Source organism: Acartia tonsa, chromosome 7 (genome assembly GCF_053477335.1).
Source record: "Acartia tonsa isolate MP-2025a chromosome 7, ASM5347733v1, whole genome shotgun sequence".
Lineage (NCBI taxonomy): Eukaryota > Metazoa > Arthropoda > Copepoda > Calanoida > Acartiidae > Acartia > Acartia tonsa.
In genome coordinates, this window is record NC_137266.1 from 53113601 (window position 1) to 53133389 (window position 19789).

General features: G+C 33.0%; 1 long non-coding RNA gene across 1 annotated transcript; it reads left to right on the plus strand.

Annotated features, from left to right (window-relative positions):
* Nucleotides 1-2446: 2446 nt before the first annotated feature.
* On the plus strand, nt 2447-6669 carry LOC145324383 (uncharacterized). The gene is made up of 3 exons (XR_013881265.1): nt 2447-2517; nt 5177-5251; nt 6299-6669. It is a non-coding gene; the product is annotated as an uncharacterized LOC145324383 (long non-coding RNA).
* Nucleotides 6670-19789: the final 13120 nt, after the last annotated feature.

Genomic DNA, 19789 nt, shown 5'->3' on the forward strand with positions numbered 1-19789 from the left:
AATGTAAAATTACATTAAAATGTTCTTGTACAGACACACACACATATTAAAGGGAGAGTGAACGTAAAAATTTCTCATCTGATTATCAAATCTTAACATTTTCTAAGCACATTTCACTACACTGATCAACCAAAAACGTCCTATTAACAAAAATATCCAGGAATAATGCCTTGATTTTTTGGTATTTTGGGAGGGAAAAGGAAAAAACAGGGAAAATATGAACGTTTTTGTTTCCTATAATGTTTGTAGGGATATTTAACTTGTCATATATAGTTGAAACAATTTACTTACTGTTAAGGATTTATTTTATGATATAAAATTGCCAATTAGTTTTTTTATAACGTAGTAATTAGGTAATAAAGACCTATTTTAAATTCGTATTATTGACAAAAAAATACCTCACTGTCTACAAAGGGTTGACTCTCATAGGTTATTTAAAATAATAATATCCTTTTTTATTGTGTTGGACAATAAATAACCCACTTTGGAGAATTAGTTTACACTTTTATCAGACTGTTTGTAAAGAAATATTGTGTCTTTATTATTTACAAATTTGTAATTAAAGGTGGGCGAGAGATGGGCTAACTAAAGTTAATTGGATACTAAAAAAAAACCTGTATCTAGCTTTGTTATTGTATTTGGTTTTCAATAAAAAATATTGCTTATTTTATCAATTTCTAAGTAACTATAGATTGGTTTAAAGCAAGGATTATGTTAAAAGTCAGCTTAACCGTTAGGAAAAATCAAGAACTATGTGAAAAAGTTTAATTTTAGCTATAATGGGAGAAAAAAGCAATTTAATGCACATTTTATATAATATGGAAATTTTCTTCCTTTCCCTTTACTTTATAAAAATCGTTGGAAAAAGCTGTTTTTTAAGCAAACAAAAGCGCCTTTTGCTCTATCTGTGAGATATTATGAATGAGATAATGTTAAGATTTGATATTAAGATGAGAAAAATTTACGTTCACAGTCCCTTTAACAGAAGGACAGACACAGACCCTTTTACTTATAATAGCAGTTGTACCCATAGAGGCCTCTAGGGGTACTTGAAGAGGTGGGAATTGAATAGTGGTTGGGGGGATTAAACCATCTACCCCTATAATTTAAATTTTAGTTAAAAAAGAATGGTGGGTGGTAATACAGTGTATCCTCCCCTAACATAGTTATAAACCTTCCTTCTCTAGAGGAGGGCAAAAGAGGTCAGAAATATAGCCTTAAACCACCCTAAGATATGCATAGAGCTTCTCTGAAAAGCAAAATTACTTCGGACCAGAAGTATTAGAGATCTTTAGCTTCAGACAAAAATACCCTTACTACTTTAAATTATAGGATTATGTACATGTAGTGTGTATTACCCCTGTAGCATTAAATTAGTAGTTGAAACGTTTAAACACTCAACTTTTATTCACCCAACCATCAAAAGAGATATGGTATGTATATAAAAATATTTATTGTTTTTTTTTAAATTTAATGACAAATTTACTGTTAAAGTGATCACGAAGCTGGAAAATAGTTGATATATGTTACAGATTAATGTTTTTTAAGAGTATTTTTAAAAGAATTAAGTCTTATATACTTCACATTTAAAAATTTATCAAACTTTAAAAAAATTAATTTTCACATATTAAAACATTTAGGTTTTTTGTGTGTTTTATTATACATATCTTAAAACCTATCAAATTGACAAATTACACTTATTTTTCTTGAAATTTACTCGTGGATGCATAGTAAAATATGTAAGGTTTTGTTACATACATATTACACTAACCAAAATAGATTGTATATAGCTTTCTAGGGGTGATTAAAAATTCTCCCAATGATCGGAAAAATATATCCATATATGGAAATAACCATTTCTGATTATGGACCCTGAAATTTCATTTTTTCGTTTATTTTTAAATCAATTTAAATATCTAAATATCTATAGATATATGATGTAAAAAATCATTAGAAATCAGACATTTGCTTTGTATATATATGATACAATGTAATATAACTAAAAGATAAATATAGGCAATTTTGAAATATTATCAAAGCAAACTTAAAAATGAGAAATCTCGGCACCTTTCTTTAATGAGAAAGGAAGAAGGAAAGCATTAAAGTGTGCGACAAAGCAAAACAAACACACTCTACAGCTGTAAACCTGTCTGCTTGTTGTTAGTTGGTTATAATAATGCATTTATATTTTATGTTTTTTACAATTAATATAATTCAAACGTAAGTTATGTGATTATTATTATTATGTAAAAGCAAGGCTTTTATACATTAAAGCCTTATAAGTGCATTAGATTGGATTTATGCCATTTTCCTAATTTAAATTAACCTCCTAAGAGGAACCATATCAGTTCAGCAGTTAGCGAGATTCTTCACTACAGACAAAAAAAACTTATACTATTTTAAATACTAACTACATAAAACATACAATCCTTTATTTAATGTTATATTCAACTTAATATATCGTAGATTAAAAAAATGTAAATATTTTGAACACAGAGTAGTAAAAGCTTGTTTAAGGTAATTATATTATAATTTATATAACTTCAAAGGTGCATTTGTTCATTGTCTTAGTCATTTGCATAACTTGGGATAAGTCACCGGATATTAATTTGATGTATATCTCAATTATGTTAACCCATTAGTGCCGAACCGGGCATCAAAACCCGGTTCCGAAAAATGGAAAAAAAACCGGTTTCCGGCTTCATAATTGCATCATTCTCAGAATGAATCCCCCCTCTACTACCCTGACTTTCATTTCCCCCTGGAGCAGGCAGTTTAGCTTACTTCCGTTTGCTGGTATAGCTCAACAAAATTTGAAAATCATGAAAATTCAAAATACCCCTTCTAACTTTTTAGTTTTTATAGTAAAGTCGCTGATTTTTTTTGTGAAATCTAATGTTTATTGACAAGTACATCTATTTGTGAATTCGTTTTATTCAAATTATAATTTTTTATATGATTTTTTTATCGTTTTTTTACGCCCTATTATGACCCGGTTCGGCTTGGCCATAAATACCCGAAAATTTTAAAACCCGGCTCGGTTTCGGTTTTTATTACCCGGTTTTAACTTTTCAACCAATAGAAATAACAGTTTACCTCATTAGTAAGGGTTTGAGCCACCCTAATAACCCTAGTAATCTCTATAGGTGTCACCCAATAGTTTTATGCTCGTTTTCTGATATGTAACACCCAAATTTTATATGTTCTTTTTTTGTAGTGTGTGTCTTTTAAAACTTCGAGCAACGGGTTTTTTTACCCGAAAACGGCGGCACCTATAGCCGAAACACTAAATTTGAAATAAATCGCTTCGTATTATACTTGTAGCTCTTTAGATTACATGAGGTTGTGTAGTTTTCAATTACGGATCGTATCAAAGTTCTAAAAAGTGTTCATCTCACTTTTGGCGTTCAAAAATTACATTTTTCGATTTTTGGTCAAAATAACCGGGTTTATACAGGTCAACCGGGTTTTAAAACTGGGGGAAAGCACCAAAAACGGGTGTTAATGCCTGGTTGGTATTTATGGCCAAGCCGAACCGGGTTTTTTTGCAACTTTCCTGTGCACGCCACTAGAGCAAAACAAAAAAATACGAATTCCGTTTTGACCATTATAAAGCTTCCCTGAAACTTACAGCTCGATCGGCCCATAAAAGTGGCGCTCGGCACTAATGGGTTAAATAAAATTTACCCTTTTGTAGAAAATTTTAATTTTTACCAACCTATAAGGATATAATAAAAGCACACAAAGTATGGACAATGAACTGATGCACATCTCAATTTCGTGGAAAAGTATGGACACTGCATTTTTATACCATCCAATAAAAATCATATTTAAGTTTCTCTGCCAACGAGTGAGAGCATTCTTATAATTTTTTACTAGTTTTATTTACATGCCAATATCCCCTCCCTGCCTGGTATAATGAGTTATTTTATATGATTACGCATATACGCACGATTACATAAAGGTAGAGGGAATGGGATACTAACTTATGGCTTGATTCACATGCCACTCGTTAAAGAATATTTTCTACAGAAAAATTCAGACCTTATATTCTACTGATAACATGAAACGTCTACTTAGTGAAATATTAATTAAGTATATTGTTTAGGTATGAATTGTTTGATGTTTGTGTTCTTTTGTTGCAAAGTATTGCAGAAATATTAAATCGTTTTTTAAAGGTAATTTAATGACAGCAACCATAAAAGCAAAGCTCCGAAACTGTAGGTCTTACAAACATTAAAGCCAAACAAGGAGAATATAATTAAGTCAAAACAAAATTATAAATAAAGGGGGGGGGGGGTTAATGCAACCATCTCGTAATCACTGAGCAAATGGCACTTAGAATTCGAATTTTGATCTAGACTTTTGCCTGAGTAATCCTTGGTAGGTCTATTTTTCCTAAATTGAACAAAAAGTTGGAAAAGTAATGGCTGGCGGCTTAGCCCTTTAGCCGTTTTTTGCCTATTTTCAGGGTAAATACATCATCAATTACGTAGGAATCAACTATTTAAAACATATTTTTGGTTTAATTCATGTTAGATAATAGCAATAACCATTTTTGAAACTTCTAGTACCAACAGCTACCGTCGAGAACCGTTTGATAGCATTTTGGAGTGGCAACGAGAATAAGGTGGAAATAGGTTTTGTGAATAATTTGTACTATAGATATAAAAAAAATGGCAAAACTGCTGAGCCGCCAGCAGTTAGCCATTACTTTTCCAACTTATTTTTCGATTTAGGGAAAATAGACCTACCAAGGATTACTCATGCAAAATTTTAGATGGAAATTCGAATTCTATGTGCCATTTGCTTACTGATTACGAGATGGTTGCATTAACCCCCCCCCCCCCCTTATAAGAGATATTTGTCAGACGAACGAACGAACGGACCCTAATTTAATAAAAAAAAATTGTATGAACGCTAGTTAATTTGAGTAATTTATGCAAAATTAAGAATGACAAAATCCTTAAAGGCGAAGTTTAACAAAACAGACAAACAAAAAAACCATTCCTTTAATCGCTTGTGTGTTGTCTGCAAAAAGTAAATTGTTCTCAAAGGGAAATGAAATTTTTTTTTTTAAAAGTCTTCTGGCTTCCTAGAATCGTGTCTTTTTATATCTGATAATAAAAATATTCCACCAATAGAATGTTCATTTAAAATGATCATTATATTTTAGTTTGAATGGCCTAAATTTCTGACCCTACCTCCTGACAAAGAGTAAGAACCTAGTTTCCTAAAATTATAAAAACAGGTAAAACTATAGTTGTATACTAGCAACTATACTCTTAGAGGGAAAGAGGGTTTACTTTTCACTTCAAATTTTAGTATAGAAATAATTTATCTAAAAAGGGGAAGGGGTCAAAGGCGATTTCACTGGGGAGGTTAAAGGTACCCAAAATAAATATTAACTTTTACTGGACATAAAAGAAGAAAACAATGTCAGTCCAGTGTTTTCACACAAACATCCTGTTACTTTATATATACAAGACTAGCAGCTACGCCCCTAGAGACCTTTAAGGGGTGATGACCTTCCCCCCACCTTTTTTAAAATTTTAGTTTTAATTTTAATTTTAAGAAGAAAATAAAAAAAAATTATAGGGTCATTTTTTCATATGTTGATATATATTTAGTATGGGGGTGGTACTTCCCCTCCCCACAAAATCGTTATAAACCTGGACCTATTAAAAGCCAAATTGTAACCATATTGGTTCAGCATCTAGCGAGTTCCTTTGCTACACACAGACTGTTAGACATCATGTTGCTTTGTATAAGAATATACTTTCAAAAAATGAAAATAAAAATTAATCAAAACCAGTACTCAGCTTATAACAACAACGTAATTAATTGGGAAAAAATCACGAAACCTATACATGCTTTTCAGCTCTAGTTGGGGGGCAACACTTAACGACCATTTTATCTGCCAACAAATATAATTTTGGATTTATTTCGCATGTTGGCTATACCTTATTTCTTGCGGATCCCCCTTCTAAAGCTGAAGAGGGGGGGGGGGGCGTATTCATACTTTAGTTTTAAAAAGAATAAGTAAATAAGAAATTAAGAGGGTTGGTCAATGTTTTCTTAGCACAATTTCTCAAAGCCCTCTTCCAAAATAGTTATTGATTCTATGCAGTTATTGGATGCATATATGTGATTAGTAGTTTGATGTATTTTTTGTTCGGGTTTTATTTCATCAAACTACATAAGAACCTTTCCTGGAATTTTTATAGGCTTTGATTTAAAGGCATCCTTTATCTGTTAGCGAGATCTTTTAAAATGTTCTTTATTAATTTTTTTGCAGGTGTTGAGAAGTTGCATACCATACCTACTTTACGCGCTTTGAGAACTCGAGAAATAAGAAATTAAATCAATGAAAATTAATGATATTTCTAGTTTTCATTCAAAACCAATTAATATTCGGTAGATTAGAACCGGTTCTCAGCCATGCCAAAAATTATGTCTAGTATGGTATTATATATCCAGTTTTTTACGAATAAAAACATATACAATTATAAGATTAAAACAATTTTTTAGCACTGAGATGCTGAAGGCATGAAAAGCTGTTTATAATACGATGCGAGAAGTAACTATTATTTTGTTTATGCAAATTTTGAAAAATAAGAATGTAAATGTCTTATGTAGTTGAATTAAAAATATAAAAAATTCTTAAAATATTGACTTGTTTTTATGATATTTAGTTTTTACGATGTTTAATTTTTTTTATAAGCAAAGCTACTCTATGATTAGAAATGTCCATTGTTGGTTTAAGGGATTAGACAAAAGTCTTAACATTATTACCTCTTGTAAGTATTAGTTCAATGATTTTAAAAAAGGAATTTTGTTGAACTATCCCTTTTTCTTATTTCTAAATTTTTCCTTACGTTGTTTGCTTTCTCTGCTTTTTCTCTAGTTGGAACTCAAGTAAAGAAGATTAATCTAGTTCAGGGTTATATACTTTTTATATACATTTTATTAAAGGCGAAGTTTTTCTATAATTATGGTAGGGTCATACGTTCGTCCGTCCGTCACAGTTAGCTCTTTTCGTGAATTGAAATAGGTTAGAATTGTCCTATTGATTTCAAACTTTGCATGCTGGTTCCTAAAACAGTTAGGTACGACTTAGAGAGCGCAGCATCTCTATAATCGTTACCAGAAAGTCCGTACGTCCATTTGAAACGATCTGATTTTTTTACTTATTTTACAACAACTTTTTGAATGTTAAAATTGTCCTATTCATCTGTTTTTTGGAATACTGATTCCCAATTAATTAATACAACAAGGTTATAAGCGAAGCATCTCTATAATCAAGTCCTAAAAACGTTACTATGTCCTTAGACAGCAACATGTATCTAATTAGTTTTGCAACAAAATTACTTACAATTTTGTATAGACATATGCATTAATATTCAGTTTATTCAGTTCTGACACTCTTCAAGTGTTAATGTTTGTTTGTCCATACATTTCAGAGCTTAGCTTTTATAGATGTTGTCATCCTTGTTATATTGAATTTTACTTCTTTAAAAGCCTTTGACGTTACATGTCAGGTATATTAGTATTCGATTTTAGAAGTAGCAAAGCTACTTTATAATTTAACTAGCGGCTTCGCCCCTAGCCTCTAGGGGCTTTGCCCCAAGAGGTGATAAAAAAAATTTGGGCGAAATACGTAAAAGGACCAAGGAAATCCCTACAAAAAAAAATGGTGGGGGGTTTTTTGGTTTTTGGGGGTGCCCACCCCCCAATAAAATAGCCTAAAACCACCACAGGACCAGTAGGTATATTCCCTGAAGAGTAGAATCCGATCGGTTCAGTGGTTACCGAGATCTTAAGGGACGGACGGACGGACAGACAGACAGACGGACAGACATCGTTCTACTTTGTATTATAGATTTGTCTGTCCTAGAAACAGATCTATAGTATAAATGTATATACAGACAACCACCTCCCTTCTTTTTCAAAGACCTCTTTCGTCTGCTTCTAATTAATTTTCTTCTACTTGGCTATGTAATATAAGCGATACCATTGGTTGATTTTCAATGACCCAATAGAAAGGTTGCACAAGACGGTTGCGATGGGGAGATACAGTTATTTAACCCTTTTTCCCTCTAGTGTTTTACTGTAATGTCCTAGATAACTAGGGGCCCTTGAGGAGAGTTAGGATTAGTCTACCCCCTTCACTAATTTTCATGAAAATTAAAAAAAAAATATTTGGTTGGTTGTCATCTTTTCTAGGAGCGATTTATCTTATGTGGGTGGTAGTACACTCCTCTTCAAAAGCTATAAGCCATCCCAGGAGAAGCTAAATTGTAAAGGAGAACCAAATCTGTTCAGTGGTTAGTGAGATCCCTTGCAATAGACAACAAAACCTGACTACTATATGTAATAGGATTTACGAAAATTTGCTAAAAATTTATGTATAATTTCTTTTAGATAAGCAAAGCTTTTCTATAATTAGGGTTTGTCCGCCTGTCCATTACAGTTAGCTCTGTTCTTTGTTTATCTAGACATGTTAGAATTGTCCTATTGATTTCAAACTTTCGCATGATGATTCCTATAACCGTTAAAAAGCGTAGCAACCCTATAATCTTTACCAAAAAGTCTGTATTTTCACGAAATTCCGTAAAGGTGTGTGTTTTAAGACTTTAAAATGGGAGTAGAACTCTAAAATTTGTTATGACAGTTGCTCTAATATGGTACTATATAAAACTGTGAAGAAACGGCGGCAAAGCCTTTTCTACTGCCAAAAAAACAGTATGCCCTACAAAATTTTTGTTTGCTTTTTCTTGCTAAATTACCCAGATTTGAATCATTTAGGACAAACTTATTATTTTCTAAAATAGTTGACTGTTTATTTGCAATGGACACTTCTGATTTCTTTGATTTAAATTTTAGAAACATGTCCCAACTCTGTCAAAAAAAGTTTGTCTCAAATGATGCAAAATTGTCTAATTAGGAAAGAAAATGTGGAAATTTTTGCAGTTTTTGGCAGGAGTTGTGATTCCGCCGCCTTTTTTAAAAAAAAATCCACGTTAAACCCCATTATAGCAACTACCATGCCAAATTTTAGAGTTCTACTCCTTTTTCAATGTCTTAAACACACACCTTTACGGAATTCCCCCTTTAGAAACAATTTTGTTTAGTCTTAGTACTTAATGTTCTGTTTAGTAAGTTCTTAAACTCTACAAGAGTTATCGTTCGTTTTTCCTTCCTTGTGATTTTAGATCTTCGCTTTTATAGATGTTCATCCGGCCTTGCTTTCCTATGCTGCTTATGGACATTTTAATCCTTATTATTAACGTCTAATAAGTTAGAAGTTGGATAGGTTTAATCCAACATATTAAACTTGACGTATAGAATGTATAGACCAAGAAAATCTCTTCCCAATTAAGTATTAGGATAAAAATTAGACTTAAAAAACTACGATAAAAATAGAACAAAAAAATATAATAAAAGCCATTTAACATTGCATTAATGTTTTGAATAGATAGAATGACACGAATTACAACATTAATAAAAAAATAGCAAACATGGTCAAAATGAATTATTGAAATACTAGCGGCTACGCCCCTAGAAGCCTCTAGTGGCACTTTAAATGTTTGGTTTTTTGTTGCGTTCAAGTTTCTACAATACCTCGCAATGATACGTAGGAGTCTCTATACTTAAAATAAAAATTTCGATTTATTTCTCTTGGGAGGGTGGTGGTACACTCCCTCAAAATAGTTAAAAACCTTCCCGGGACCTATGAGAAGCTACCCTGTTAAGGAGAACCCAATCAGTTCAGCGGTTAGCAAGATCCTTCAGTACAAACATACAAACACACAGACAAACATTCTGTTACTTTATAATAAGGATTTTCTAGAAAAAGGGAATCGACTCAACTGAAATACATATGAAAGAAAGATGTAAGAGCAAGGATCTTAAGGGAGAAGACAATGTCCGATAAATTGATGAAAATTCCCAATGATGATTCACAAAATTATCCCTTCTGTAGATTAAAATTAGTGGTTAAATCATTTGAACATGCAACTATATGAACCAGACAATTAAAATTCACTAATGTCCCCAAAGTTGGTAAACTAACAAATAAGAAATTTAGTAGGGAAATTGCTCGCGAAGCTCGCCATATTTTTTGGTTGGGATTATTTTTTTTGGGGGTGGGTATTTCCCCCCAAAAAAATTTTTCGGGGTGGATAAATACCCCCTCCTAAATGGTAAGGGGTGCCTACGGCACCCCCAGGGTAGGGGTAAATTTTTAATGTGGGGGGCAAAATGGAAAAATTTTTGGGGGTGCCTACGGCAACCCCAAATTTGTTTGGGGGGGAAGAGTTATCACCACTATACCCCCCTCCCCTTGGACTTCCTTGAAAAATTGAGTAAAATCTTTTGGGCTAGGTCACTAATTATTCTAAGTTTTGGTATCTTTAAAAAAACGGCGGCGGTCGTGGTATGAGTCACAACATCCCCCCCCCCCTTTACCTATATTGAAAAGAAACCTAGTATATTTAACTGAAAAAGAAATGTGCTTAAAATTAATTGCTCTCGTTCATAAATGAATTTAATGATTTAATAAAATTCAAAATTTCCCGAAAGCATAGGCATGCAATTGCTACTTGAAACTAAGAAATTTAAGATGTAAAAGTTTGTTTTTCAAAAAGTGACACTTCCAACTTCTCACTTTGTTTTTATTTCTTCTAGATTTTGAATAATAAGCTTCAGTTTGTTTTATGAAATCACAGTCAACAAGATCATCTAAATAAAAAAAATAATATTATTTATATAGTTTGAAAACAACATAAATGTCAATTTTGGGCCGATTTTAAATAAAGTGGGATGGATACACTCCCTGAAAAAACTAAGGTGGACGGATAAACTTCCCTTCCTTGACAATGGTCTGAAAATTGAATTTTGGGACTTTCCCTCTAGGGGCTAGTGGGGCAAGACTCCCCCAAACACTAAAAATTAAAGTTCTGAGCTTATTTTTAGAGATATTGAGATGAAATCTGTAATGATTACTTAGTTTGGTTATTTTTAAAAAGGTTTCTGAAGAAAAATCATCTCAATATCTCTAAAAATAAGCTCAGAACCTAAATTTTTAGTGTTTGGGGGTATTTTGCTCCACTAGCCCCTAGAAGGAAAGTCCCAAAATTAAATTTGTAATGATTACTTAGTACGGATATGTTGGAAAAGTTTACTTAAAAAAACAGGTTGATATCTTTAAATATAAGCTCAAAACTCAAAGTTTTAGTTTTTGGGGGTCTTTTGCTCCACTAGCCACTAGAAGGAAAGTCCCAAAATGAAATTTGTAATGATTACTTAGTTTGGTTATGTTAAAAAAGTTTTCTGAAAAAAAAATCATCTCAATATCTCTAAAAATAAGCTCAGAACCTAAAAAAAGCCTGTGCACGCCACTAAATAAGAGGTTTTGTCAATTCATTTTAAACATGTTTGACGTAAATAACCCGCAACCGTGGCTCAACACGTAGCGCAACTGCTCGTCGTTGAGAAGGTAATAGGTTCGAATCTCGGTCCGACACTGCGTCATAACTAAAGACATTAAAAATGGTTCCCACTGTTGCTATGTCAGATGCGCAACGTAAATAGTTAGTTAATTTTATATGATTAATCAATAAAAAAAATTACCTCAAAGGAATTCACATTCTTGGCTAAAACGTCGTACATTAATTTTCATTATGTTTCTAAAATCAAATTGTAGTTTTCTTAATTATTGAATATTTATTTAAAGTTTTATGTGTCATCCCTTTACACTCACTCTCCCCCACACAAATATCTCGTTTTGACGTAATTGGTTTTATTTTTTTCTTATAAAAATGTGTACTTAGGGTTATAGAATACATTTTCCCGTTATTTATACAGAGTTTCATACAAATGTATTTAGAAGCCGTGGTAAATGAATACATTACATACTATCATCTTTTATTATATTAAAATAATTCTACTAAATAAAACAATAAGCTTTTTTTGTTGGAAGCTTAATTTTTAATGAACTTAATTTCTCCTTATAAGGGAAGTTTAACACAGGCTAAGGGACAGTTTTAAGCAGTTTTATTTCTAGACTTAGGCCTTGAAATGTTTTTAGACAAATTTTCAACCTATTGCTCACGGGTGTGTTATCAGAATGTACAGATTTAAACAATAACAAACGCCCATATGTTTTATAATGTAAATAAACCTTTGGGCCCTGGATTTTGAATTTATTTCTCAATTTTCTTTTAAAATTAATGTTTTGACAAAAACGAGTGAAAAACATTTATTAAAATTATAAAGATATAAATTACAAAAATTCAAATTAAAAAATATATTTTGGAAATCTAGGGATTCAATGTAGTAAATTTTGTTGGGAAAATTTGGTTTGTTTCCGATGATCGGGAGAACAAAAGAATGCTCATTTTTATGAAAATATTTTATTAAATTGACTCAACTTTTTACTGTAAGTTTATAGCAAATATAATAGATCTTTGGTTTTTAAACAACTGAACTCTTAAATGTTATTGATTCTAGAGATTTAAACAATTTTCCTTTTGTCACTATACCTGCACAAACACAGCAGTAGTTGGTTAATGATTTTTTAAAATAAACCAAACTTTTTAATTACAATGATGATGTGACGGCACTTGACAAAGACGTCCTGTCATGGCTCTGCAGACATCTGGAAATACACAGAGCATACCTGAGAGGTCAACGCCTAGTGTTCAGCCTCGAAAGCAAGCCACATGCTTTCTTTACAGTACAGAATCTGTACGGCAGAAATCTAAAAGAATTAATCAGCCCATTCATCGACGAAAAGCAATGGATCAGATCCAAATATAAACAGAGCCCGTTTGCACAGCCAGCCTTCATCAAAGGTCAACCCAACGAGGGGCACCTGATGGATATGCTAAATCCAACCAAGATTAACCCTCTTCTGGCAGATGACAACGAAGATACAGGAGTAGTAGATGACGGTGAGAGCGCGAGAGAGGCCAACTCAACGGCAAATAACAAGAGAAAACACGGATTTCTCACCCCATTAAAGCTTTTCAACGAGAACAAGAGGAAAACTTCCGGCAGCCCAATGAACAAGCAGACTAAGTTCAACACTCCTCTACAGAACAGGTTCGAAATATTATCATTAGAATTGGAGCTAGACGTGCAAGACGACATTACTTGACCACTCCCACCTAGAGGCCTATTGAAGGAAATAGAAGCTACGAAGTCTGACCTGAGCAAGGATATGGAGACGGTGTCCGATAAAACCACTGGGAGGAAGCGCGCTAACGAGATAGCTTTAGAACTGATAGCTAATCAAGTCCAGGTATTGGACAATCTAACATCTCCTGGCGCTTCAGCCGGACGCGAACAGGATCAACCGACACACAGAGCCGAATCCAGGAAGGAGGCAAACAACTCTACCAGGGATGTATCCAGGGTTGCGTCTAGTGAAAACGAACGTGTCGAGCAACCCAGCAGCCAGAGCAGTCAGCAACCTCTTAACCAGAGGAAATCCACCCGCCGAGGCGGCAGGTAGACCGCAATAAAAGCTGAGTATTAAGTTAGAGTAACCACCTGCGGTTAACTGACTAACTTTTCGTAATCACCTGCGATTACAAGCAGGTGTAAATAGCATTTAATGCCAGGCAACCACCTTACTTTATTTGTAAATTGATAAGCCACGATATATTCTCTTTTCCATACCATAGTTTTATAATTAATATACCAAATTTTTCATCGCAAAAGTAATAATCTAGTAAATTCTACTGTTAATAATCGTCAGTCGCCGCAGGCAACTCTATTTGTAAATTGATAAGCCACGATACATTTTCTTTTTCATATCATAGTTTTATAGTTTATTCTTTACCATATTTCCATGGCCTAACTTCTTTAACTTTTTTTTAACTTCTTGTCTTTTTAATTTTTCTTTCTGAACTTATACTTAGCAACTTATTCAATTAACGTGCAGTCAATCCTTAGTAAATATAACGACGTAACATTATTTTTAGACAGTATGAATACTGGGAAGTCAAAAGTAGATATTTTTAGCATGCAGGAAATATGGCACTCGTTCGATTTAACCTTCAATGGGTATCAGTATTTTAAAAACAACAGGAAATCAGGACAAGGAGGTGGGGTTGGTTTCTTAATAAGAAGGGGAATATCAGTAATTAAAATAAATGATGATATGTACTTTAAAGACAGACTCTACGAATGTTTAACATTAAATATAGTAGTTAATGGCCAAAAATACATTCTCCTAAACGTCTACCATCCACCTAGTACACCAGGTATGACAAGGAGCATGGCAATCAATGAATTTATTATGAGATTCGAAGCACACCTAGAATCTCTTGAGAGCACTAACATTCCAGTAATAGTTTTCTCGGATTTTAACATTAATTTCTTTAAACTAAACCAACCTAATTCCGAAGCAATCGACTTATTTAATATTTTAGTCGCTAATGCATATATTCCAACAATTAATAAGGCAACCAGGATTACAGACAACTCATTCTCTTTGATTGATAACATTGTATGCAAGGACTTAATAGGTAAAATTGACTTAAGCGGCATTATCCCATCCAATATCTCTGACCACTTCATGTTGGTCAATTTAATTAAACTAAACAATAACCCAAACAAAAAAGTTAAACCCCCCCCAATTTTTAGAAGATCATTTTGCAATGAGAATTTAGAAAAATTTCGCACAGCATTAGCAGTGACCGACTGGAGAGACGTTATGGGAGAGAAGGAAGATGTAGACAAAGCATATTCCATATTCATAGATAAATTTCTAACTCTGCTTGACCGGAATATACCTAAAAAATTAATTAAGTTTAACGACAGAACCACTCCTATTAACCAACATATGACCAAGGACCTAATGAGAAGCAGACTGAAAAAGAGACAGTTGTACTTAGCAAGGAAAAACTCACCAGAAGACGCAGAAAACTATAGGATATTCCGTAATAATTTTAATAAGTCTAATAGGAAAGCCAAAAAATTACATTATAGAGAGCGAATAGAGGACACTAGAGGGAATGCTAAAAAATTTTGGGAGGTATTAAAGGACACAATGGGAACAAACAGGAAAGATACACGTATTGAATACATTGAAGTAAATAACCAAAAAATTTTTAATGATACTGAAATTGCAAATAAATTCAACGAATATCTAGCGAATATTGGTCGCAATCTAACACCTCTACTACCTCAAATACATAGTAAGAACTTTCAAGATTACCTCCCTCCCCCGGCCGAAAATACCTTTTTTATCAGACCAATAACCGAAAGATTTTTATTGGAAGTTTTAGGAAAAATGAAGCACAAAAAGTCCTCTGACGATAACGATGTAAGCTTATTTTTAGTCAACTTTGTACGAATTGCCATAATTAGACCACTTTTACATATAATAAATCTTAGCTTTCAAACTGGTAAGATGCCAGATAAGCAAAAAATCACAAGAACCATACTCATCCATAAAAGCGGACCTTTCTACTTATTAGACAATTATCGGGGTGTATCTCTAATAAATAGCTTCTCTAAAATACAAGAAAAATGTTTATATATACAACTAATGGACTTCTTACAGCAGCAACAATATTTCAATAAATTACAATTTGGATTTCGGCCCGGAAGGTCCACTTATCATGCAGTACTTCACTTAATAAACAAAATTACGCACTCTCTCGCATCTAATAGAATGGCTATGGTAGTCCTATTGGATGTGAGAAAGTGTTTTGATATGCTAGATCGCAAAATACTGTTGAAAAAGCTTGAAAATCTAGGTATTAGAGGACATAGCCTTAACCCATTAGTGACGAACCGGCTTTTAACGTCCGGTTCCAGAAAATGCCGAAAAAAAACGGTTTTCAGTTTCAGGATTGCATCATGCTCGCATGAGCCTAACCTTTACTGCGCTGTTTTTCAATTCCCCCCAGAGAGAAGCGTTTCTATCTATTCGGTCGGCCACAATCTTTCATCAAAAATGGGTGAACCGAGAAAAACAAGGTGATTTAAAATACCCCTTCTAACTTTTTTGTTTATGAAGTAAAGTTAGTGATTTTTTTCGTGAAATTTAAAGTTTATTGGCAACTACATTCATTTGTGAAATCGTTTTATTCAAATTATTATTTTTTATATAATTTTTTTATCGTTTAATTATGTTCTATATAACTCCGGTTCGGCGTGAGTAAAAATACCCGAAAGTTTTATTGCCCTGCTCGGCATGAGTAAAAATACCCGGTTTTAACTTTTCAACCATTAGATATATTAGATATTTTTTATCATTTATTATTCTCTTCAAATGTAAAAATTTCTTTAATTCCCAATGATAAATATAATTGATAGATAAATAAATAAAAGGATCGATAGATAGATAGATAGACTGATATATAGGGATAAGACAATGGCCGATAAATTTATGTAGATTCCCAATGATAATCAACAATTGTTAGATAGATAAATAAAAGGATGGATGGATATATCTTGGTTTAGACTTTATTACATAAATATTTTTAAGGGGGGGGGGATATGTTTTTTTCTCTAAAAAAAAACAATACTATTTTAAATTTTTAGGAGTACAAAATTGACAACAATGGCCGATAAATTTATGTAGATTCCCAATGATAATCAACAAATGTTAGATAGATAAATAAAAGGATGGATAGACAGATAGATAGATATATCTTGGTTTAGACTTTACTACATAAATATTTTTAAGGGGTGGGGGGGGGGATATGCAAATTTGATGGTTTTAGGCCATTTTTGTTATCTTGATATTACTGTATTATTCTATTATTTTGTTTGTGATATTTTTTTAAATACTTTAGGCCAAAGATATGTGATAAGTCTTTTCTAGTCTTTCCTTTATCAATAAAAATTATATTTTTTATATATTTGTCAATTACTGATACTACTAGAATAGTTGCTACTCTATAATTCACTTTGGACGTTCAAAAATTACATTATCAATATCCCTCCCATTATTATCAATACAAATATTAGCAAAAGTTTTAAAACTTCTTCGAAATGGGCTTTTTTAACCGAAAACGGCGGCACCTATAGCCAAAATCTTAAATGTGATATAAATTGTTTTGTATGTTAGTTGTAGCTCTATCAATTACATGAGGTTATGTAGTTTTCAATTACGGATCGTATCGTAGTTTTAAAAAATGTTCATCTCACTTTGGGCGTTCAAAAATTACATTTTTAACTTTTTGGGCCAAAAAACCGGGTATTTAGGTCGCAAACGGGCTTTAATGCTGGGGGAAAGCACCAAAAAACGCCAAAAACGGTTATTAATGCCGAAAGGTTTTTTTACTCGCGCCGAACCGGGTTTTATTGCAACTTTCCTGTGCACGCCACTAGAGCAAAACAAAAAAAATGGAATTCCGTTTTGACCATCATAAAGCTTCCCTGAGATTTTCAGCTCGATCGGTCCATAAAAGTGGCGCTCGGCACTAATGGGTTAAGTGGTTCGAGAGCTATTTTTCAAATCGTAGACAGAGGGTCTTTTACAAAGGGGTCAATTCAACCAGCTTGGAAACGATCGATTGGGGAGTTTTACAGGGATCAATATTGGGCGTCTTATTTTTATGTAAATTTATGTAAACGATATTAACTCCTGTTCTGAAACATTGTTAAGTTTTCTATTTGCAGACGATAATTGTGCCTTTCTTGAGAGCGATAACTTAACAAATCTTATTAAATTAGCAAATGAAGAACTGCCTAAGCTTCTTTCATGGTACAGTTGCAATAAACTTTTACTCCACCCGGGAAAGACAAAGATTCTCATCTTTGGTCTTCCCAGGAACAACAGATTTTTAACCGACATTGACCTAGGACTACTAAATGACTTCCCAGTATATTTTGACATGAACAATGAAGGACAAAATTTACCAGAAAAAATGACTAAATTAATATTAACACCTAACGATAAGGAAAAATCCTGTAGGCCCCTAGGTATACTACTTGACAATAAGCTTTCTTTTAAATTCCACTTTGAAAATCTACGTAATAGAATAAGCAAAATTATTTTCTCTCTTAGAATGATGAAAAATCTTCTGCATAAACGCCATTTACTCCTAATTTATAACTCTTATTTGAAGAGTATCCTTGATTACTGCGCCCCTGTTTCGCTGGTGCAGTTGATGCATATATCAGGCCTATAACAATTCTGCAAAAGAAAGCGATTAGAATTATATGCAAAGCTAACAATAGAGCGCACACAAAAGACCTATTTATTGAATTAAGATTGTTAACCTTTAAAAAACTGATAGTTTATCATACAGCCTGCTTTATGTTCCAGTACAGGAAAAATAAAGTACCAAATACATTTGCAGACACTTGGCAGTTAAACAGAGCGGTCAGGGAAAGGGATCTTAGAAATAATGAAGACTTTTTTATACCCTTCACTAACAAGAGTTATTTGAAAGCCCTCCCCAAATTTAAATTTCCACAAATTTGGAATGATCTACCAGCTAATATTAAAAGGGTCGATAACTTTAACGAATTCAGTAGAATGTTATTTAATTATTTATTGCAATTAGATTAATAACCTAATATTTCTCTTGCAACAAAACGAGCAAAAACTTAATTTTTGAACTTAATTTTAATCTAGATGCAGCAATTGAATTAACCGGCAACGAACCTTAGCGAAATCATAAGATGTTATTATGTATGACCCTCAAATTCAAATTTTGATTATATACTCAAATATTCAAATAGTAAATAGATAAACAGACAAACTGTTACTTTTTATAAAATAAACCAATCGTTCGAGTTAATTTTATTACACTTCTCATTTCAAATCTTCTATTTATTATCTAATTATCTAATCACCTTTTGCAATTGCATTAACCAGCAACAAACCTTAGCGAACTCATAAGATGTTATTATGTATGACCCTCAAATTCAAATTTTGATTATATACTCAAATATTCAAAGAGTAAATAGATAAACAGACAAACTGTTACTTTTTATAATATAAACAATCATTCGAGTTAATTTTATTACACTCCTCATATTCAAATCTTCTATTTATTATCTAATTATCTAATCACCTTTTGTAACTCGAATAGCATTAATCCAAAAATTTTATCCTTTATAATCATAATTTTAGAAACAGTAATTGAATTAATCATACAACGCATCGATAACTTCAGAGAACTTAGAAATCGTTATTATGATAAACTTTTTGTCGACATAACCAGAATATAGTATCGCTACTTTGAGTCATCGATTTGTTAAACAATTTTGTTTAAACCATAGTTAACAGACAAACAATCAAACCTCCACTTTAATAAAATAAGCCGATAATTCTACTCATTTTTAGTCATAAAATCTTAAAATTTACACCTTTTTCTATCTATCCAATATAATAAACAAAATTATAGTGAGATTCGGATTTTTATTGACTTGAGGGTTTGCATTTATTGAAATTAAACTGGTCAATGATTAGCGCATGTCCAAGGGCGGGCGGTTAACAACGCAGGGAGGGCACTGGTCAATTCAGAACGTAGACCTCGGCCTCGGTCTCTGAATCCTCGGACTCGTCCCACACAGTAGGCCCATCGGATAGTTCAGGTGCACCACGTTCGCTAGCATCGGAACCATCCTCACCGTGTCCCCCCTCCTCCTCCTCATCTGACTCATCTGGGGTGGCGTCGCTCCAGCCGTCCTCATCACAGTCGATACTACCATCCAACTCGATAGTCGTATCTACTTCCAGGACGGCGTCTGATACGGAGAGCGCCATGTACACGCTCTCCGCATAGTCGCGCGCCCTGGCCTCGAACTCACT